At 43.7% G+C, this 22974-nt stretch overlaps 1 protein-coding gene and 2 pseudogenes across 7 annotated transcripts in view; all 3 read right to left on the bottom strand.

Moving 5' to 3' along the window:
• LOC100350867 (transport and Golgi organization protein 1 homolog) overlaps positions 1-22974 on the bottom strand; it is a 71409-nt gene that overhangs the window by 18097 nt on the left and 30338 nt on the right. The window contains exon 1 of one of the 7 annotated variants that reach the window (XM_089321471.1): positions 7036-7312. The exons of the other annotated variants lie outside the window; for them this stretch is intronic. The gene's annotated coding sequence lies outside the window, so the exon portion shown is untranslated. Of the gene's footprint in view, positions 1-7035; positions 7313-22974 lie in introns of those variants that run through there. 7 annotated transcript variants of the gene reach the window in all.
• LOC127488695 (serine/threonine-protein kinase LATS2 pseudogene) lies at positions 14906-17645 on the bottom strand (annotated as a pseudogene).
• LOC103345876 (histone-lysine N-methyltransferase EHMT2 pseudogene) lies at positions 20365-22768 on the bottom strand (annotated as a pseudogene).

Here is a 22974-nt window from a genome sequence, read left to right as displayed (position 1 = left end):
GAACAATGGTAGCACCAAAAAACAAGATTTCATATAAATTCTATTGAACCACTATGTGAATTAAGACAAATGTTTCAGCTGAATAAGTTAATACTGTTTTATTTACAACATTTCTGCATAGGTTGATTTGGATTTAACTTTGTATTTGTTGAAATTTGGCACCTTAACCCTAAACAATTCCTATAGGATGGTGAATTAAACAGAGTTGCTCATTCAGTAGAAATAACTCAGATGAGTCGGCAATGAACAAAAATGAATTACTAATACATGCTGTAACATGAATTCTCTCAGACATATTGTCCTGAGCAGAATCAGGTGATACAAAATAGTCCATATGCCACACACACATCTATTTATATGAAATTCTAGAAGAAATGTAGTATGTTTTAATCTAAATTGATATACAATGTTTTAATCTAAATTGATATAACATTAACATTATAATTTATATGTATACATTTATGTTTATAATTTATATAATTATAAAACTAAAAAACAATGAAATCCGGGCATTTACAACAAAATGGAGGAATCTGGAAAATATCATGCTGAGTGAAATAAGCCAGTCCAAAGGGACAAATATCATATGTTCTCCTGGATCAATGGCAACTAAATGAGCATCTAAAATGATACCCATTGAAGTGAGATGGACACTGTGAGAGACATTGACAAGATTACCCTTTGTCTAGACTGTTGAGGAGCAACTTATTACTTTATTCTTTTTAGTTTTTGTTGTTGTTGTTGCTCTGTTTGTTCTACTTAATACCACTGGTTGAACTCTGTAATCAATATACAATAATTCTTAGGCATTTAAAATTAACAGAAAAGTGATCTCTGTTAAATTTAGGAGTGGGACTAAGAGAGAGGAGATATATAGGTCAGCACATGCTCACTCAGACTTACCTCCAATGGTGGAACTAGAAATGTGCCAGGGTATTTCAACTAAATCTTATAAAGGAGGCATGTACACACAGCTGAGAAAGAACTGCTAAGATCAATCCCATTCACAATAGCTACAAAAACAATCAAATACCTTGGAATAAACTTAAACAAGGACGTCAAAGATCTCTACAATGAGAATTACAAAATCTTAAAGAAAGAAATAGATGAGGATACCAAAAAATGGAAAAATCTTCCATGCTCATGGATTGGAAGAATCAATATCATCAAAATGTCCATTCTCCCAAAAGAATTTGTAGATTCAATGCGATACCAATCAAGATACCAAAGACATTCTTCACAGATCTAGAAAAAATGATGCTGAAATTCATATGGAGGCAAAAGAGACCTCGAATAGCTAAAGCAATATTGTACAACAAAAACAAAGCCAGAGGCATCACAATACCAGATTTCGGAACATACTTCATGGCAGTTGTAATCAAAACAGCATGGTACTGGTACAGAAACAGATGGATAGACCAATGGAACAGAACTGAAACACCAGAAATCAATCCAAACATCTACAGCCAACTTATATTTGATCAAGGATCTAAAACCAATTCCAGGAGTAAGGACAGTCTATTCAATAAATGGTGCTGGGAAAACTGAATTTCCACGTGCAGAATCATGCAGCAAGACCCCTACCTTTCACCTTACACAAAAATCCACTCAACACGGATTAAAGACCTAAATCTATGACCCAACACCATCAAATTATTAGAGAACATTGGAGAAACCCTGCAAGGTATCAGCACTGGCAAAGACTTCTTGGAAAAGACCCTGGAGGCGCAGGCAGCCAATGCCAAAATTAACTATTAGGATTGCATCAAATTGAGAAGTTTCTGTACTTCAAAAGAAACAGTCGGGAAAGTGAAGAGGCAACCGACAGAATGGGAAAAAATATTTGCAAACTATGCAACAGATAAAGGGTTGATAACCAGAATCTACAAAGAAATCAAGAAACTCCACAACATCAGAACAAACAACCCACTTAAGAGATGGGCCAAGGACCTCAATAGACATTTTTCAAAAGAGGAAATACAAATGGCCAATGGACACATGAAAAAATGTTCAAGATCACTAGCCATCAGGGAAATGCAAATCAAAACCACAATGAGGTTTCACCTCACCCCGGTTAGAATGGCTCACATGCAGAAATCTACCAACAACAGATGCTGTTGAGGATGTGGGGAAAAAGGGACACTAACCCACTGTTGGTGGGAATGCAAACTGGTCAAGCCACTATGGAAGTCAGTCTGGAGATTCCTCAGAAACCTGAAGATAACCCTACCGTTCGACCCAGCCATCCCACTCCTTGGAATTTACCCAAAGGAAATGAAATTGGCAAACAAAAAAGCTGTCTGCACCTTAATGTTTATTGCAGCTCAATTCACAAAGCTAAGACCTGGAATCAAACTAAATTCCCATCAAGAGTAGACTGGATAAAGAAATTATGGGATATGTACTCTATAGAATACTATAGAGCAGTAAAAAACAATGAAATCCGGTCATTTGCAACAAAATGGAGGAAGCTGGAAAAATGGGGAGTGAACTAGCAGATGGAAGACTTTTCTTTCTCTCTGTATCTTCTTCTCCCTGTGTATAACTCTGACTTTCAAATAAATAAATAAATCTTTAAAAAATATATAGTACACTCTGAAAAATGGAAGAGATGCCCCCATTGAATGGATCTAGTCATGTGCAATGCCTGTTCCTTCTCATGGGAAGAGCTTCCTAAGAATCTGATGCTTGCTAATTCATGCAAATTTACTTATATCTATGTGTTGTTCTCAGTCACTCTCTTTTCTCTCCTGGGTATAGGAGCAGTGTGATTTCTTAATGTAAGATTGAATACTTTCCAGCAGAAATCTGGCATTTAAGGACAGTATGGACTCTAATGGACAGTATGGACTCCTAACAGTATGGGCTCTTTCTCATTTGAAGTATCAGTCTGCACATGACACAGCTCTTACAAGGAAGGAGGGTAACTAATTCACCTCTTGTTCTTATCACTGTGAGTACCTCCCCTATTATGAGCATCCTGGCAGCATGCAGGTACTGATTTTCACATCTCATGTCTGTCTCTGGGCTCCCTTCAAATATAGTCCCTAGGGACAGCCTCCAAGAGCTGAGGAAAAGAATGACTCGAAAGTTACCGAAAGTCAACAAAGCAGATAATTGACAGCAGAAGTGAAAGTTCACTTCCAACAATCTAGTACTAATACCACCCACTCGGTACCACTGTTTCAACACTGCCAGGTGTCAACACACATGAGTCTTATCTCAGTGACACTGCTACATGTGTGATGGAACTAAAGGAGCAGCAGCTGAGGATCTCCCACAGACCCTGCAGGAACCAGGCTAACAATCATGACTCCTAAGAAATCAGTGTTTCCTGTGTTATTTTCACCACTAAAACATGTAATCCAGTGGCTTCTAGCATATCCACACCTCCTCTTTTGATACTATGAGGTTACAGTTTTCAGGATTCCACCCTGTCAGGCTTTCCTGCTTGTTGATCAAGCAGAAGTTGATGTCACAGGTGTGGCAGAGGTTTGTAAGCCTGGTCACAACACCTGTGATGAGGCCCTTCATCTTTGGAAAGGACTGGATTGCTGTGCAAGAGCCAGTGAAATGGTGTTATCTAAACCACAGTGGGACACAGCCAATAGAAGGAAAGAGACCAAAGTGAATCTGGTGTTTACTCACATTCTGTGCTGTGTGACTGGGCAACCCCAGCACAGGGAACCAGAAGATCCACCTCCATACCTTCATGTCTGGGTCCTCTCAGTGCATTGAGTTACCAGGAGTGAGAGACTAGGGTGGGGTATAGAGAAGGGTGTGACTTAGGGTGGGGCAATGACTGAGCTCACAATTGGCTTGGGAACAGGGCAGGGCAGTGATTGGCTATCCATTACATGGGGGAGGGGGTGTGGCAGTAATAGGTCACAATTAGGTTGGGAATGAGGAGCAGTGTGGTAGGAAGAGGAAAGCAGGGTGAAGAGAGTGTCAGGGTCAAAGTAGGTTTTGGGAGCAGGGTTCAGAGATCAGTGGGAGTTGATTTACAGACCAGTTGGGCACACATAAGGATGGGAGTCTCAGGAGCAAGTAGGGATGGCACAAACCAGGACTCTGGGTCTCTGTTCTCCTCTTTGGTGGTCACCTCTCCCACCTGAGATGTTCATACTCTCCTGACCAATTCCCTGCCATGTAACCCCACCTGATGTGAAGAACAATCCTGCCCCAGCTGACCAAGCACAAACCAAGAACAGAACCTCTGTAAACTTCTTTCTACTCTGACTCTGGTTCTTCCTGATTCAGCTCCTCAGTGGCCCCCCTTCTGGGTAGATCTTTTCTGTTGGAACTCCTCACATTTCCCACAGTCACTGATGGTGGCAAAATATACTAAATAACTGAGCACAGTACTTCAGGTAGAACCTAACATACAAGCATGGTGAGAGGTTTCACAAGTCTCGCTCATGAATGGATTTAAAGAGTAAATAAAACATTAGTTAAAAAGTATAAGGCCTTAGCAGCAAATCATCTTAACTCTAACTTTCTAACTTTATAGAAACTCAAACGAAAGTGGATATGTCATTTTTCTAAGTCATACAATACCTTGAGCTTTAAATTTGAATTCTAGTGGGTGGTGGAGGAAAACCAGTCTGTCATGATTGACCTTTCAGGTATCTCCAAGGGGATTGTGCACTTTAAGAGAGAAATCTCATCAGATTTCCATGTGGTTGATCAATGATATCGACAACCCTGGAGAACACAACTAAGGATTGGAGGCTGGGGGAGGTCCTGGACAAAGATGTTGTCTATGGAATGTCTTTATTAACTCGGCAAACCAGTAAAGGCTCTGCTTATGTTCGGGGATAGTCCCTGCCTTCTTTGTTCTTTGCCTGCACACATACAGATGTGAGGCCACATCCATTTATCCCTGTGACTTCCCTTCATTCCTCAGGATGCCAGGACCCAGTGAAAGAGGAAAGTTTTGTGACTCTGATGCTCCTTATTTGATATCAGGTGGAGAAGCTCCTATCCCTTCCTCTACTCTGGTTCAGCATTCATTGGTGTTGCTTGCATCGATCAGACTGATATATCTGCACCCATGAACTTGTGCTCTGCCCTTCAATAGGGATGTAGGACTAGCCTCTTCTTTCCTAAAATTCCCCTATCTGCCTGAGCCTGTAGGTATCCCCTCATCACCATTCATGGGCTACCAGTCACCTCCTACACTCTGGTGGGCTCTTAGACCTCATCCGGCACCTCCACCTCCAACGTCTGGTATGATGATCTTCACTGAAGGAACTGACTTATAAACTATACTGATCTTTTCTCTCATTGTAAATTATTACAAAAATGTCCCGGATGGTACCACAGGTGTCACTCCTCTTCATGGAGGAACGACACTAAGCCCTGCCTAGGCTTCATATCCGAGTCACGGCACCATTATGTCGCTCCCCCTCTTCGTGGAGGAACGACACAGGACCCTGCGCTGTTCTTTTGTCTGCTCGGCCCTCCCCGGGTTTGCTGCTGGTTCTTCCCAGGTTGGCTACCGTCCCTTCCACCTCGGTGGAAGGGCGGTTCCCCCTAGCCACTTTCCCCACTTCCGCGGGGGAGCGGCACACCGCCGGCCGGCTCTCTCAGGGGCTGCACAGGTGTTCCTTCAGATAGATGTTCCTGGTGCATGTTGTCTCTCTCCTCCTTTATAGTCCTCTTCCACCAATCCCAACTCTGCTACCCACACGCCGAGTACGCTGCTCTCCTCCAATCAGGAGCAGGTCCTACAGTTTATTGGTTGAACTGGAGGCAGCTGTGTAGAAGCTGTTTCCTCCTCTCCCAGCGCCATATTGTGGGAGAGCAGATGCATAGAATAAGTCTTAATTCCAGTAACTTAGTCTAGTCCAAGTTGCTCCCCACACACAGGGATTTACAATACAAGGGTGAGGCTGACTGGGGGCCCTGTAACTTGGATTTATATCCTGATTACTTATAGTGGGCTACACCACCACCCCAACAGCAGGTGACAGCAGGTGTCCATTTAGATGAGGAAAGAGATGGCCTACAAAAGCAAAAAGATGCAAATATGACATGGGAGAGGGGTAACATGCCTGGCTCTGGAAGGGGTAAGATCTATTCCTGACTTTGAATAATGAGAGCTTTACAGGGATGGGACACACAGCACACAGTACAGAGCTGGTGATGACAACAGAGGCACCAGTAAAGGGCATAAGAGTACAAAGGACAGAATGGAGCTCCTGGGTGTAAGTGGGAGGGGAGAAAATAGGAGGAGGAAGTGTAGAGGTACCACATGGGGATTTGCTGAATTCCTAAAAATGGAGCTAGAAGGGCATCCCAGCAGGGCAGGCAGCATGAGCAGGGCATGGGGAGGCTGGGTGGGTCCACATGACATAGTAGGGGCCATGGAACCTCCCTGCTCAGAGCCCCCTTATTGTCATTAGCCCTTCACCTTCAATTTGAAGGAAAAATCAGGGATTCTCATGGGTGGGACAGGGTCTGTAGCCATATTAAATGCATATACTGGAGGTCCAGGAGATTTAGCTTGTTCTTTTTTATTTATTTTTTTTTTGAGAGGCAGCGTTAGACAGTGAGAGAGAGACAGAGAGAAAAGTCTTCCTTCCATTGGTTCACTCCCCAAATGGCCACTACATCCAGCACACTGCTCTGATCTGAAGCCAGGAGCCAGGTGCTTCCTCCTGGTCTCCCATGCGGGTTCAGGGCCCAAGGACTTGGGCAATCCTCCACTGCCTTCCTGGGCCTCAGCAGAGAGCTGGACTGGAAGAGGAGCAACTGGGACAGAATCCAGTGTCCCAACCAGGACTAGAACCCAGTGTGCCAGTGCTGCAGGTGGAGGATTAGCCTAGTGAGCTGTGGCACTGGCTCAACTACACAGCTATTTTAAACTAAGTAAAGATTTGAATATTATAAAAATAACTTTTTAAATATTTCTCATTTGTTTATTTGAAAGGCAGAGTTACTGAGAGAGAGAGGAGGAGATACGGGAAGAGGGAGAGAGAGAGAGAGAGAGAGAGACAGAGAGAGAGATTTTCCATTTGCTGGTTTACTCACCAAATGGCTACAATGGCTGGGGCTGGGCCAGGCTGAAGCAGGGGCCTGGAGCCTTGTCCAGGTCTCCCGTGTAAGTGCAGAGGCCTAAGCACTTGGGCTATACTCCACTACTGTCCAAGAGCCATTGGCAGGGAGCTGAATTGGAAGTGCAGCAGTGAGGTTTCAAACCAGCGTCCATGTGGGATGTTGGCATTGCAGATGGAGGCTTAACCTGCCACAATGCCAGCTACAGAAAATAATTTTTACAGTGTTAATAGGAATTCAAGTTTTGTTAGAGTACAGTGCTATAGGATAAAAGCAATATTTCATTAAGTAATAAAAATGGAGCATAAACGATCTTATTGGTTGTCAAATTTTACACATGTGCATATTCATGATGCACGTATAACAAATGACATAAAACTTGTACACTATAGTTGATGGTGAATTAAAAATTATGCAATAAATAATCTGACATTATATGAGATTTTGTATGAAATATTTTGATTTCTACAATTCTTGTAAATTGAGGAAAACACTGAAAATCATTAACAAAGATTCATTCAAAAAATTATATTTAGTTTACATGATTACATGAAATATAGCTATGAATAGTGATGTATCATAATATAAAAACTATTATAAGTGCACATGTTTTCCAACTAGCTTAATTTGTTCTGAGCTTATCCCATATCTCAACATCTAAAGAAAATATTTTCTGGAATCAAATATACCATGTTCTATAGAAAATGGTTAATGAATGATAAAATATATTCAAATGTATTAATTATAACTAGAAAATTTGTTACTAATAAAAACTTTAAAACAATAGAAACAATTTATAAAATTAAAAATAGAAATGATATAACCAGCCAGCACCACAGCTCAATAGGCTAATTCTCCACCTGCGGTGCCGGCACACCAGGTTCCAGTCCCAGTCGGGGTGCCGGATTCTGTCCCGGTTGCTCCATTTCCTGTCCAGCTCTCTGCTGTGGCCCGGGAGTGCAGTGGAGGATGGCCCAGGTCCTTGGGCCCTGCACCCCCATGGGAGACCAGGAGAAGCAGCTGGCTCCTGACTTTGGATCAGCACGGTGTGCCGGCTGCAGCGCGCCAGCCGCAGTGGCAACTGGGGGGTGAACCAATGGAAAAAAGGAAGATCTTTCTCTCTGTCTCTCTCTCTCTTTCACTGTCCACTCTGCCTGTCAAAAAAAAAAAAAAAAGAAATGATATAACTGTATTTAAAAATAAAGTATCAGAGAAAGATACTCTGAGACATGTTATTAAAATGTGTACCAAAATAATTATCCTGCTTATGTTTAACATTTGTATAAAATATGAAGGTATTTTTGTTTTAAATACACAGGGATGCATTTTATTAATATGCCTCAGTAATTTAGAATTCTGCGTTAAACTATTTAGTAGTACATTTTATAAACTAGTCTATTTAATAAAACAATTACTTGTCAAAAAATAAATACTTCAAAATGTATTTATTTTAGTTATTACAACCTTCTCTTCCATTCTCAAAAATGCCATTCAGAATGACAAGATGTTTGTTTCACTGAGGCTGGAAGGACAATTCTTGTTTTGGGTGGAGTAGAGCAGGATGGCTCAAAGCTTCATCACACTATTTAGAATGGTACAAAATGTAAAGCATTCAATTGCTTACTTTGGGAAATTTTCATTTAAAGTTTTGGACCATGGTTGATTGCAAATAACTGAAATGGAGAAAATGAAACCATTGCCATTGTAAGTAGTGGACTACTTGTAGAAGTGCATGGTACATGTGATGTTCTAGTCCATTTTATGATTCTGTAATTGAATATTTCAGATTGGACAATTTATGTAGAATAGAAATTTATGTTCAGGAGGCTAGGAATCCAAAAACAAGGCATCAGTATCACATGGCAGATTTTAGAAGGACAAAACATGAGCAGTGTGCCCTCATGTGGCAGAAGTGTCAGTGAGAACATACTCCTTGGAGCCCTTTCTATGACGGCATAAACCTATATATGAGGGCAGAACACTCATGACTCAACCAGGTCCCAACCCTGTTGCTTCGGGAATAAGTTTCCAACACATGACTGGGGGACACTTACAGACTTTTGCATTGGGCACTATTGAAAGTCTACTATGATAGCATCAGTGGGATACTTCAGGATGTGCATGGTGAACTCACTGTGGTTAGTTTAATAACAAAAGCCCAGAAAATCATTGTCCAAAAACAGTTATTGGGCTTGGAATGCTCACTTGTGATAACATGCGCAAGAAGACATCGATGAACAAGTAACAAGTAACTAATGTTCCAGGCATTCGAAACAGCTGACTGTTGTACTCCATCTAAAAAGAAGGTTCAGAGGTGGTGTTTGGTATGCCACTCGAGATACCTGCATCTCTTGTTGGAGTGCCTGGGTTCCAGTCCCAGCTCCACTTCCAATTCCAGCTTGATGGTAATGTGTATATCCAGAGACAGCAGGTGATGGCTTAAGTATTTGTGTCTCTGTCACCCATGCAGAATACCCAGATTAAATTTTCAGCACTTGCTTCAGCTTGGCCCAGTTCCAGTTGCTGTATTTCAGAAGTCAATCAGTTATAGGGAAATCTCTGTCAGTCTTCCTCTCCCTCTCCCTCCCTCCCTCCCTCCCTCTCTCTGTGTATATCTCTTTGTCTCTCTTTCAAGGTAAAATAAAACAAACAACAAAAAGTAAAGGGAAGGTTCATAGGGACTCAGATTTTTACAAGAATGGTTTACCAGTGATAGTGTGAAAATAATTTTAGGAAAATCTCCTGGGTCTAGATCTTTTTTAGTCATAATATATGAAAAAAGGAAGATTCTGCATGGTCATAAGACTAAGTAGTAAACTAATAAAATCCTGACATTTGAAATGTAGAAAAAATATATTTTGTGTGTGGAGACATAAAAATGGCTTTACAATTTATTTAATTTAATAGGAATTTGGTACAAGTCAGGATATAGCTGCATTCCATTCTGTGGTAGAAATAAAATATGGCTCTAATATTCCATCTCTCCTCATATCCAAGTTGTATTAGAATTTGTACTTTGTGGGGCCAGTGCTGTGGTGCAGTGGGTTAAAGCCCTTGCCTGAGGTGCTGGCATCCCATATAGGTGCCAGTTCTAGTTCCAGCTGCTCCTCTTCCTGTCCAGCTCTTGGCTATGGCCTGGGATAGCAGTAGAAGATGGCCCAAGTCCTTGGGTCCCTGCACTCACATGGGAGACCTGGAAGAAGTCTTGGATCCTGGCTTTAGATCAGTGCAGCTCCAGCCATTGCTGCCATCTAGGGAGTGAACCAGTGGATGGAGGACCTCTCTCTCTGTCTCTACCTCTCTAACTCTGTCTTTTAAAAAAAATTGTGCTTTGCTTTGTTTTGAAATGCTATGTTGAACCAATTTGCTGACCCTTTCTGAAGTCCATACTTCAGTTCTCTTCCTTTTATAGCTCTCACACTCTTGGGCCACTAGAAACCAGCTGTAGTCAACCCTTCAGCCAAATGCCAGACAGCTAGAGATAGCATTCCCTAGTTCATGGAGCCCGAGAAAAATTAACTCCACAGGAAACCCATGCAAGCTGGCTAATCTTGTCCATTCCTGCTGGCTTTCTGTGAGCTGCCCTTCAGTGCCCCAGATCATTGTTACTCTATCTTGGGTGCAGCTCACCACATGGCCTTGCCTGTCAGCCTTCTGTCATTTGGGTCCATCAGTAACAAAGAAGTGTGCCTGTCATCTGTCCAAAGGTTGTTGTTCTGTTCTGCTACCATTCTTCAAATCTTCCAAAACACATACACATGGCCATCTGTCTTGGGTATTTTCCCAACTTCCCAACTGGATTTTGTGTGGCGACATGTGAATTACATCAGCACATAGGATGCCTTGAATGTGACATAGCAGATATGTGAACAGTACTTGCACAGAGAATGGCTCTTCCTCCTGCTTCTCCCTTTAACAGGAGCTGCCCATTGCAATCTCTTGGAAGATTAGACATGTGCAGCAGAGCTGATATGTCCCTAATAAAACCAGCTAAGACCCTCTGAGATGAGCTAATAACTCCCAACTCACAAATATGTGAGTGCACCCTATCAAAATTAGCAGAACCCATCTACAGGGCTTTTACAGAGCAAGTTGTACATGGGCACATAAGCAGTAACAGCCCTGGCAAGTTCTGATCAGCAAGTCACAGGACATGCCAGACATAAAGGTACATCATTGCATAGCTTTGCTTTGTTGTTTGTTTGTCATGCAATGCATTGTGTCAGTAGATAACCGTTACACAAAGCTTGTGAGCACAGAAGGAAATAATTGTTAGTTACTTTCTCCTCATAGACTGAAATGACAAAAATAAGATTTCTGTGTACCCAAAGCCACTACACTCTTGTTACTCATTAACTAAAGGCTTCTCCCCCACCTGGCCAGGGGGAAAAAAAAAGATCTAATGTTTTCAGGAAGAAGCAGCCAGCCAGGAGCATGTACTGCTAATTATTGGATTGCTGAAGCTTTGTTTTCTTTTGTTGTGGTTTCATTTTCTTCTTTTCAAGTACAAATGAAGGGAGGAAATAGAATTTTAGCCATGTCCCTATCAAATTTGAGGAAATGACAGAGAAAAAAGAATTCACATTTTAAAATATGGAATCAAAAAGTATGCTTTCTTCAAACACAGAAAATTATGGAGAGTATATTTACAAGAGTAAAAGGAATAAGAGAAAAAAACTTCTGTTAGGACATTATTAGGATGAATAGACCACTTGGAATATAGCTTGTCTATAGACAGTTGAAAGACATGTTTGATTTTTGAAATTACTTCTGTCTATCAGAGAATAAAGTTATTTCTGTTTTCACTTGAAGTTAATTGAATTTATTTTATTTGTATGTATATCATAAATATAACATTAGGAATACAGTAATTCTTCTGTACCTGTCCTCCCACCTATTCCTCCTCCCTCTCCTGTTTAGTCTGAGAAAGAAAAAGAAAGAAAGGAAAAGAAAAAATCGAATAAAAAACTAACAGAATTCTTCCTTAATAGTCTAGATAAGGGCTATTCTGTTATTGCTTTGCTAAGGTGTTTTCACTTTTTTCCCCCTTTCTCTTTTCCCTTCCTTCCTCTGCCTTCTTTCCTTTTCAGAACTTAATTGTCTTTAAAGAAGAACCTAAGGATGATACCTCTTTTGTGAGCTCTTAGATATAACTTATGAGACATAATAATATCCTACATTTAATACACTAAAAGGAAGTGATTCTTGGGGCTGGCGCTATGGCGCAGCTGGTTAACACCCTGGCCTGAAGTGCTGGCATCCCAAATGGGTGCCGGTTCAAGATCCAGCTGCTCTACTTCAGATCCAGCTCTCTGATATGGCCTGGGAAAGCAGTAGAAGATGGCCCAAGTCCATGGGCCCCTGCAACCACGTGGGAGACCTGGAGGAAACTCCTGGTTCCTGGCTTTGGATAGGCGCAGCTCCAGTCATTGTAGCCAGCTGGGGAGTGAACTATTGGAAGGAAGACCTCTCTCTCTCTGCCTCTCCTTCTCTCTCTCTGTAATTCTGACTTTCAAATAAAATAAAATAAATAAGTATTTTAAAAAATGGAAGTGATTATTGAGAACAAGTTTTACTATTAAGTCTCATGATACAACTTTTTGTGGATAGAGCTCCTGCATGGGAAGTTAGTGCACAGTGACTCTTGTTCACTTAACAAATAACAGTCTTAAGTACGACATCAGTAATCACTCAAGGCTCTTGACATGAGCTGCCTCAGTTTTGGAAGCCTTTCACATTCACTAGCTCAAGGCCATAAGCAAAGTGGAAGTTCTCTTCTCCCTTCAGAAAAAAAGTACACCCTTCTTTGGTGGCCACTTCTTTCCACTGGGGTCTTGCTCACAGGGGCCCTTTATGTAGGACATTTTTTTCCACAGTGTCTTGGCTTTCCATGCCTGAAATGCTCCCTCTGGGCTTTCCAGCCAGACTGGAATGCCTTAAGGGCTGATTCTAAGGTCCCAGTGCTACTTAAAGCAATTGTCATTCTATGAGTCTGCTGTATGGACTGCTTCTCATGTTGGGAGTCTTCACTCTTTTTTAATTCTGTCTATTCTTATTTCCAATCACTTAGTTCTACTTATATGATCTCTTTAACCATTTATTCCTATCTATTTGATCTTTATAACACTTAAGCTGCTATTTTTATCAGCTAGTTTAAGAGATTTGGGGGTCCTATGGCTAGTTGTTAAGCTGTACCATTAGAAGTCTGTAGGAATATATGGAGGACTACATTGTTTTACAGTTGTGAAATTCATACTTTTCTTTTTTTTGGATTCAAAATTTTAATGATAAATTGTGCTAGTAGAATCTTTTCAAGGGCAATGATATGTCAATAAATAATAGTTAAACTGAATTCCTGAGAAGAACCTACTACATGAAAGTAGGTCATAGTGCTATGAATAACAACATGGCATTGTGTAAAATAGCACTATGTAAAAATATTGACAGTCACAATACAAGCAGAGCAGATTTCAGAATATGCCACTCATATAAATGCAAACCAGTACACAGGATTTTTTTTAGTTTAGTCATTGATAAACTTATAAGTGTTGTTTCTTAGATACAAACTAAGTAATGGATACATTATGCCAAGAATTTCAAAGAAAAATATGGGGAATAATATAATGAAAACTATGATCAGATTTTTTAAAAAGCAAGAGATTTTAAATAAATCACTTTAAATAGGCACCATACTAATTTGAAATAAGGAATATTTTGTTTGTTTACCTATGTAGTTATACATACATCTATACACCTAAGAAAATATGTATGGTTTATTTTTTCATCCCAATATCACTAAGAATCTTTGATTATTTACAAAGGTTAGAAAAACCCATGCTGTTTAAACCAAGCTACAGTTCAACACTTCAAAGTGCACTAAAACCGTAAGATTACTCAAAAACCGTAGGATTACTCAATTTCATTGTGGTAACATCTCAGCTGTTACAATAGCGGGAGAAAGAAGCATTCAAGAGGTTAAGTAGCAGGGTTGGAGTTACTGAATTCCAGAAACAGCTACACCAAGGACCCAAGAGCATACTGACTACAGAAATGGACATGCGTAACTTCAAAGTTCTGGCATAGCTACGTTAATCCCTTTGTATGTGTGTAAGTTTAGTATATGACAAATGTTTCACTTTACCCCTCAAAGAACCCAATCATACCCAGGACACACACACACACACACACACACACACAGATCACTTCCAGTTACACTTCTGCATGTCTTTAACAAAACAATAAGGGATACAATCATAGCGAAGAAGTCACCCACAGGATACCTTATCAGCACATTGTCTAAAATGAGTCATTTAAAAACACTTGGTAAAAACATATTCACAGCACCTGCTGTGAATGGCAAGATATGGTAATTTTATAATAGAAAAACCCTGCTCAAGTAGTACTTTCCCAGCAGACGTTTGAAATCACAGCACATCATCACCCTGCTCACTTCCTATTATACTATAATACACACAAAGCCAAAAAGAGCACCATTTAACATTATATCACGATTTTGAAATGTGGGAAAAAATACAAACAAAATCCACTGTGTGGATAAAATGGTCTCCATGACATCTGGGCAGAGTGCTTTTTTTTATATTATTGCACAGACATTTGTTCTCACATGGTTTTCAGTTTGTATGTCTTTTCTTGAATGTGAATAAGTGCTATGGATAAAATACAAATATAGAAAATAACAGCAGCATGATTTGCCGAAGTTAATCCCTATAATTTATTAAGAAAAATAGGATATAAACAAAATAAGTACTCTTTCTAAACTGTACTAAATGTTTAAAAATATTGTTATAATGCAGTGTAAGTCCTAAAAAGCCAATTCAAAGTCACGTCCACCCTCCCTGCGCAGCAAACGGAACTGAGAAAGGCAGCTCGGCTGGAAATGAGTCCCTTCAGCTTCTGTTTTGGGTGTTCGCAGTGAAGAATAGTCTCCAGAGAAGTAGCCCACCTGGGCTGCTCCCCGGTCCCTGGCTGCACTGGCTACACATAGACCAGCTGGCACCCTCGGTTGAATCCACCAGATGGTAGTTTTCCCAATCTGAGTTCTCAGACTGTGAAGCCTCTGCTCCTGAAGGCTTGGGACATCTAAAGGGGTAGCCACTGTCATCACAGGACCTTCGGAAAGTGAATTCACAGAAGGCAAGCTCGGGGTGCCTGTTTCCAGGGCAGATGAGCATGTCCCAGACCTTGGTACTCCCTTCACTGGCCTCATTCCACAAGCTTTCTTTATCTATGGGGTCAAAAATTTGAGGTGTCCATGGGGTGGCTGCTGGTGGGCATGTAGGGGGCCAGCTGCTTCCAGATGTTGCTGGAGAAGTCTATGGTGTGAAGAAGGGTGGGCCTTCAAGTCATCGGCCCATCCCTCCCCCAGGCAGACTAGAGCAGCTCAGCTCAGTGATAAGGCCCCTGGCCTTGGGCTTAGCTTGACCTGGGTGGGAATGTGGAGGTGTTCTCCCAGTTGATTAACTTCAGCTGGGTTTCTGTGAGTGTGAGCACCAGCCTGACTGGCATCTCAAAGAGAATCACACTGATGCTCCACAAGGGTGTACCCTTTGCAGAGGAGTGATGTAATGTGGCGACCCAACTGGGGGTGCACCAGACACCACTGGTGCTGCTTGCCACCTGCTGTTCCAGGATCTTCAGCCTGTCCTCACACCAACAGTTAGACACATCATCCCAGAGGTCACTGGGCTCCATGCTGTCCCATCAGATGTGGTTTCCTTTCTGGTAGTATTAGAAATTGTGAGTCCACCTGAACCCCATGCAGAAGCCAAAATCTGTCCCTTTGATATGACCATCCAGATCTATCCGAATGTTGTCAGGCTTAATGTCCCAGTGAATAAAGCCTATCTTGTGGACGCTCTCAATGGCCAACATCAACTCTATGATGTAGAACCAGGCCAGGTGCTCAGGGAAGAACTCCATGCAGATCAGCAGGCTCATCACATCCCCACCAGGGACCAGTCCCTCACAAAGTTCAGGCTGTCTTTGTCTTGGAAGGAGTAGTAGAGTTTCACCACCCACTCGTTGTCGGCTCAAGCCAGGATGTCCCTCTTGGCCGTGACATGGGCCACCTGATTCCGGCTCAGCACGTCCTCCTACCTCAGGGTCTTCATGGTGTACAGAGTGTGAGTGTCCACCTTACAAGTAAAGTCCATGTCTCCAAAGACACCGACCCCCAGGGTTTTGATTTTCACAAACATGGACTTGTCCACCTTGGCCCTCTTCAGCCTGCTGTAATTGGACTCCTCCTGGTAGAGGATCTCCCTCTGTTCCTGCTCAGCTTCGCATAGCCCAGTTTTGGCCATCTCTTGCTCCAGCTGCATCCTCCGGTTCACCTTCTGGTAGGTTTTTATGACATTTTCCATGTGTTGCTCCATCAATTACTTAAAGCGCGACTCTTGATTCTCCTCCTCCTTGCTATTTTTGCGGATAAGGACTTAGATGTCTTGATCTGCTTTTTGTCCTTCCCGCATCTGTGCCCCTTGGTGCCCTTGTGGCTCTTGTCTCCCCTTTTGGGGGGGCCGGCCGCTGGACCCCTTTGGAGGCTCTGCTCCATGCCTGCACACAGGCTGTCCAGGTCGTACTTGCTGGGCAGCAGCAGGTGATTCGGGTAGGGTGGGAGCAGGCACCTGCGGTGGGAGCCGCCCAACTCCAGGGCCAGCGGGAAGGGGCTGCCGAGAGTGTTGGGGGCCAGCAGGGAGGGCCGGCCTGGACAGGCGCACCGGCCTGCAGCTGCTGGCTGTTGAAGGATTTGGTCCTTCTGGGCGCAGGGCCGTCGGGCTGGCTGTTGGCTGTCAGAACCGGGTAGACTCCAGCCTTGGGCAGCACCTTGCTCTGGAACAAGAGGCTGCGCCGCACGCCTTAGGCCAGCGGCTCCCCGGGCACCAGCAAGCGCGCGGCCATAGTGCGCGCCAGGCAGCGGCACCACCAGAGCCCGGGAAGTGCACCCTTGCCCCCTCCAGGCCCGCTGCTGCATAGCCTTAGGACGGGGGGGGGGGGGGGGGGCTGGCACGCCATGGAAAACCGCCCCGGGGAAGAGAAAGTCCACTGAGGGCCGCGACACCTTCTCCAGCGCCGCCCAGCAGGTGGTAGGGTGGGAAGGCGTCGCCCTGGAAGCTGGGCCTCCGTGCGACACCGGGATTGGCGCCAGGCCCTTTCCTGGCAAGGTCTGCTTGTCGCACTGTCTGTTCGTTCCTGGGACCCAGGCAGCCCTTCTTACTGATGTATTCCAGGGCGATTTCTATACTCCTGCTGCCAGTGGGCTTGAGCACTCTGCCCGCCATCTCCTGGTCACACCCTGCATTCACCAGCCTCTGCAGCATCTAGACGTTCCCAGCAGTGCAAGTGCCGGATTCCTTAGCAAAGACAACAAGCAGTGTCAGATTTCCCGCAGGGCTTTCTTATAAAAGCGTTGGCCCTCTGCTGCCCAGGGAGGCATCACTGCTCTGTCCCTTGGGCAACCCCTGAGTGGAAGGCCTGGGCGGCTGTTTCAGCCCCTCGCGGGTCTCTTGCAGTCGCTGCCAGGTATTTCCAGAGTAAGTGGTGGCAGGAAAAATCTTTGGCCTCATTGTTAGGCCAGTTTCCTTTTACCATAAATCTTCTTAAAGTGTTAAATTATTTAAAAAAAAAATAAAAAGCTGTCAATATTGTAAATATATTTTCAAGACAACTTCCTTTTTGAAAATATGCTTCCCTTCAACTTTTGTAGTCCCTAGAGAATCTAAATGCAGAGCCTCCATGGTGAAGTCGTCATTCTCCTGCTGCGTGGTCTACACCCCCCACAGTGTCCTGGCCCAGGGCTCTGGGCCGGAGACCTGATGACAGTGGCTGGAGCTGCTGCGGGCCCCACAGGGACTGGGACGGCCCCGGAGGCAGCTGGTCCATCTTCCCAGGGAGCTGCGGTTCCAAAGCGCAGATCTCCATACATTTCACAATTACAACTTTATGATCTTGCTAATTCTTCCCACTGTGAGCGCTGCCCTTCCTCTTCCCTCTCTTATTCTCACTCTTATTCTTTAATAAGATCTATTTTAAATTAATTTTATACATATATAATTAACTGTTAAGTATAACATTCAATGAATTGTATTAAAGAGAAAAAGATAAGGAAAATATTATAAAGGAAAAGATAAAAAATATAGAATAAAAAGCTGTTCAACAGTCAAAAGAAGAGCTCCTGAAAATCGTTGCTTCCCAAAGTGTGAATTTAGTTTCTACATGTTGTCTTTTAGGTGCTTTATTAGTTATCACAGGTAGGGAGAACATACAGAGTTTGTCCCTTTGGAACTGGCTTATTTCACTAAGTATGGTGTTTTCCGGTTTCATCCATTTTGTTGCAAATGACCGGACTTCATTTTCTTTTCTTTCTTTTTTTCTTTCTCTTTTCTTTTTTTTTTTTTTTTTTCGGCTTGCCATGTTGTATTCCATGGTGTACATAGCCCATAATTTCTTTATCCAGTCTTCAGTTGATGAGCATTTGGGTTGATTCCATGTCTTTGCTATTGTGAATTGAGCTGCGATAAATATGGAGGTACAGATAGCTCTTTCATATGCTCCATCCTCCAGTTATAATGTCAAAAGGGAGAAATGTTGATTACCTTGTTTTGACCAGTACACACTTCATATATCTATTGAAATGTCACAATGTAGCACATAAATATGCACAATTGTTAATTTTTAAATTATAAAAAGAACTAAAGGAAATTCTTCATACTGAAAGCAAGAAACTTCTGTAGATGATTCAAATAAATATTTTTAAATAGTAATTGTAATTATATAATTATAAAATGATGGTTTAAATGTATATCCTCCTTATCCTTTTAATTTTTAAATAACATATAAAAATATTTATATAATGTTTCTGTAATCTAGAACACATAGAAAGGTATTACATTTGTGACACATTTGCTAATAGCCATGTAAAGACTGTAGGTAGCACCAAAGCTGAACTGGATTGAGGAAATTACTAATGTATTACTAAGTTTGAAATATAAAAATATGTGTATAACAATAATGCCACAGAAAATATGAAAATAGAATAGAGCTATATAATAGTAAAGTTTCTATACTATTTAAATCAAAAGTGGAATACATGTGAAGTCAGTTCTGGTAAGTTAAGGTGTATGTATATGGTGAATCCTGAGCAACTACTATAATCAAAGCTAAAATGTACAGTGAAAAGGCATTAAATAAAAGTCTAGATAAACATTTGCTTAATGCCAAAAAAAGAAGTAAAAAGAGAATAATAGAACAAATATAGCATGAGAAATTGCAAATATAGCATGAGAAATTTAGAGAACAAAACGTAAGATGGTAGTCACAAATCAAATTATAGAAGTAATAATATTACTTGTGAATGGATTAAACAAGTGAATAAAAGCACAAACTGCCAGACTGAACAGTTAAGCATGTCTCAGCTGTATATTTTCTACAGGAGACACAATTTGGTTCAAAGATACAAATATATTGAAAGTAAAAAGATTAAAAATGCACATCATGACAGCAGCAACTACAAGAAAGCTGTGGTGGCTCTTCTAATATTAGATAAAATATTTTAAACTTTTCTACTAAAGTTATGAAGAGTGTCTTACATATAATTTTACAAGAAAGGGCCCACCCAATCCTTGATTTATGAATCCATATGCACCTGTTCACAAAGCACCAAAATCACACACAAGAAATGAAAACAGAAATGAAGAGGTAAACAAGCAATTTAATAATACTTACAGACTTCAATACCTCAACATGAAAAATGGACAGAGCAAAGCGAAGCTCAACAAGCAGAAATTCAGACACCACTATAAACTAGAGTTAACACTCCAATGGATAAAAGAATATACATTCTTTTTAAGTGTACATGGAAAAATCTCTAGAATAAACCACATAATAGGCCACAAAAGCAAATATAAATACGTATTAAAGAATAGAAATAAGAAAAAAATGTCTTCTGGCCACAATGCAATTAATAGCAGAAGAATGGAGGCTGTGGTGCAGCAGGTTAAGCCACCACCTGGGAGGCCTCCATCCCATATCAGAGTGCTGGTTGCTGACCTAGCCACAATGCTTCTGCTGCTGACTCAGCTACTTCCCAATGTACCTGGGAAAGCAGTGAATGACAGTTTAAGTACTTGGTCGCTGACACTAATGTGGAAGACCTAGATGGAGTTTCAGGATCCTAGCTTCATCTTGGCCAATCTCCAGCTGCTGTGACCATTTGGTGACTGAATTAGTAAATGAAAAATCTCAACCTCTCTCTCTGTCTCCCTCCCTCCCTCCCTTTTTCCTCACTTGTTCCCTCTCCAATTCAAATAATTTTTTTAAAAAAGAAACCAACATCAGAAACCAACATTTACTGAAAATGAAAAGAGGCCCAATTTCAACTCATTGGGGAACAGGGGACGGCCAGCCCTGAAGCCCCCTTCCCAGGGAGGAACCAGCTCTGGGGGACAGGGCTGCCAGACCTCCAAGGCCTGGCTGGAGTCTCTGGTCCAGGAATGTGTGCCAAGATAGTGGGGGAGGAGAGGGCAGATGGCAGAGGAGGCTGCTGGGCACAGGGTGGGGGTGGGGGAGGCAGGGTTGGTCCAGGCTCAGGTGTTGACAGGGGGCAGGGAGCCGAGCTCAGGCAGCAGCTCGGGGTGAGGATCCATCCGGGCCAGGATGCTCTGCTCCAGGGCAATGGCCTCGGCTGAATGCTTGCACTTCTCAGAGCCACACTGGCACGTGAAATATTTGCTTTTGATGTCCCAGAAGTGGTCACCATAGTCAAATCCTAGCTCCTCTCCAGTCCTGATGTCACGGGAACTGAAGAAGGCGATGCGTGGAAATTGCAGGTCCTGGTGGAGCATGAAGACACGGATGGGGATGATGTTGGGGTTGCACAGATGGTTGATGAAGTGGCTTGTTGTCTAAGTCGAAGAGATAAGAATCATCCTCGCTCATGTCAGCCTCAGCGTTGGTGATCAACTCCGCAATGCCCTCTCAGATGAAGGTGCCCTGGGTGATGGTCTGCAGGGCATGGACCCCGCAGCCCATCTTGGCTGTCTGGTAGAGCTGCAGTCCCAATTTGATGCCACTCTGCACTACCTGGTTCTTGCAGTTACATTCGAAAATCAGGGGTGGCTCGATCTTGTTAAATTCCTGGAGCAGCCGCCCATCCTTATCACACCAGCATCAGATGCTGAGCTGGCCGCATAGGCAGTTGGAGCTGGCACAGCCATTCACACACGTGCAGTGCTGCAGGTGTGTGATGCTGGGGTCAGTGTTCATGGTGGACTTCTCACAGTTCTCTGAGATGTACTTGTAATTCTCAGGGCAGGGCTCCCTGTCCACACCGTTGACAAAGGGGATAGGCAGGTTCTCGTAGCCTCGAGCCACACCCCGGCAGATGATCTCCGTGCGGATGGCGCGATTGCCCACCCTGAGCCGGAGCTTGCAGCTGAGCTGTGGCGTGAACCCCACGTCAGAGCGCTCCGGGGTCAGATCCCACGCGGTCTGCCCCTCCTTGTTGCGCAGCTCGGGGTTGGCGCCGAACACAGTTGTGGTAGCTCTCCCGGGCAGTGACGTGCAGGGGCGTGTTCCCGTGGTGGTTCACGGCATGCAGGTCTCAGCAGGCATTCGGGAGGACCTCGGCGATGGCAGCGCTGCCGGTGAAGCAGGCCCAATGTAAGCAGATGTTTTCCTCGTTGTCAGTGAGGGTGATGTTGGCACCCCGCGTCAGCAGCATGCGAATCACCTCAATGTGCTTGTGCTCCGCGGCCCAGATGATGGGCGTCCAACCCTGGCTGTCCTGGGCACTGACATCCACCTGTCCTGTGCTGAGCAACAGACTGATCATCTCCAGGTTCCCGATTTTGGCTGCCTGGTGGAGGCAGGTGGCGCCATTCTCCTCCTTGCTGTACACACAGCCGCCTCGCTGCACCGTGTAGCACGCCACCTCCAGGTGGTGTCCAGCACGGCCTCCATCAGAGGTGTCCCCTTTGCTTGTCCACCGCCTCGATGTTGGCTGCAGCCTGCAGCAGCACGTGGCAGATCTCCACGGAGCCCTTCTGGGCGGCTGCGTGCAGGGGCGTGCGCTTGCTCTGCTGGTCGCTCTGGAAGTTGGGGTCCAGGCTGTCCAGAAGCATCAGAATCACCTTCTGCAGCTCCCCCTGCTTCACCAGCAGGTACAGCTGCCAGGGGTGGAACTGGAGCTTCTTCCTTCTCTCTGACTCTGGGATGACCAGGGCCTTTTCCAGGGCTTCCCAGCCTGGCCCTGGTGGCAGCCCCACGGCTGACAGGCAGCCTCCATAGGGCAGGGTCAGAGAGGGGCAGGAACTGCGGTGGTGTCAGCGAGGGGGTCGCAGGGTGGGCGCCATGGCTCCCCATGCCCACTCATCTGGGTGCTGGGCTGGGACGTGTCCGCGCTCCCAGGGGCATCCTGGGCCAAGGTTGGGGACAGGGGAACTGCAGTGCCAGCCGGGGAGGTCCCCCATCCCCCTGGCCCAAGTCGGCCCGGCCACCGGAGGACGCAGCCTGCGCGCGCAAGGACCCGGCCCGGCCCGCCTCCCGCACGGCCACGCCCAAGGCCGGACCCATGGCTGTCACCAAGAATAAGGGGCTGGCGGCCAGCAACAAGGGAGGCTGGGCGCCCCTGGCCAGGAAGTCCTCGGTCCGCAAGACGGCCACCGGCGCCCCGTCTGAACTCACAAATATGTGAAAATTAAACAGCAGTCTAAATATCTGAACCCCAGAAAACAGAGCGGAGAACATAAATACACCAAGATAAATAGAAATAAAGATAAGACACAAAAATCTAAAAGTATATATATATATATATAAAGCAATGCTTAAAGAAAAATTTATAGCTAAAAATGCTTGTATAAAGAAGAAACAAGATCTCAAGTAAGTAATCTAACCATT

Source organism: Oryctolagus cuniculus, chromosome 19, assembly GCF_051225735.1.
Source record: "Oryctolagus cuniculus isolate XC-2025 breed Fujian yellow rabbit chromosome 19, ASM5122573v1, whole genome shotgun sequence".
Lineage (NCBI taxonomy): Eukaryota > Metazoa > Chordata > Mammalia > Lagomorpha > Leporidae > Oryctolagus > Oryctolagus cuniculus.
This window is presented reverse-complemented; position numbering and strand designations above follow the sequence as displayed.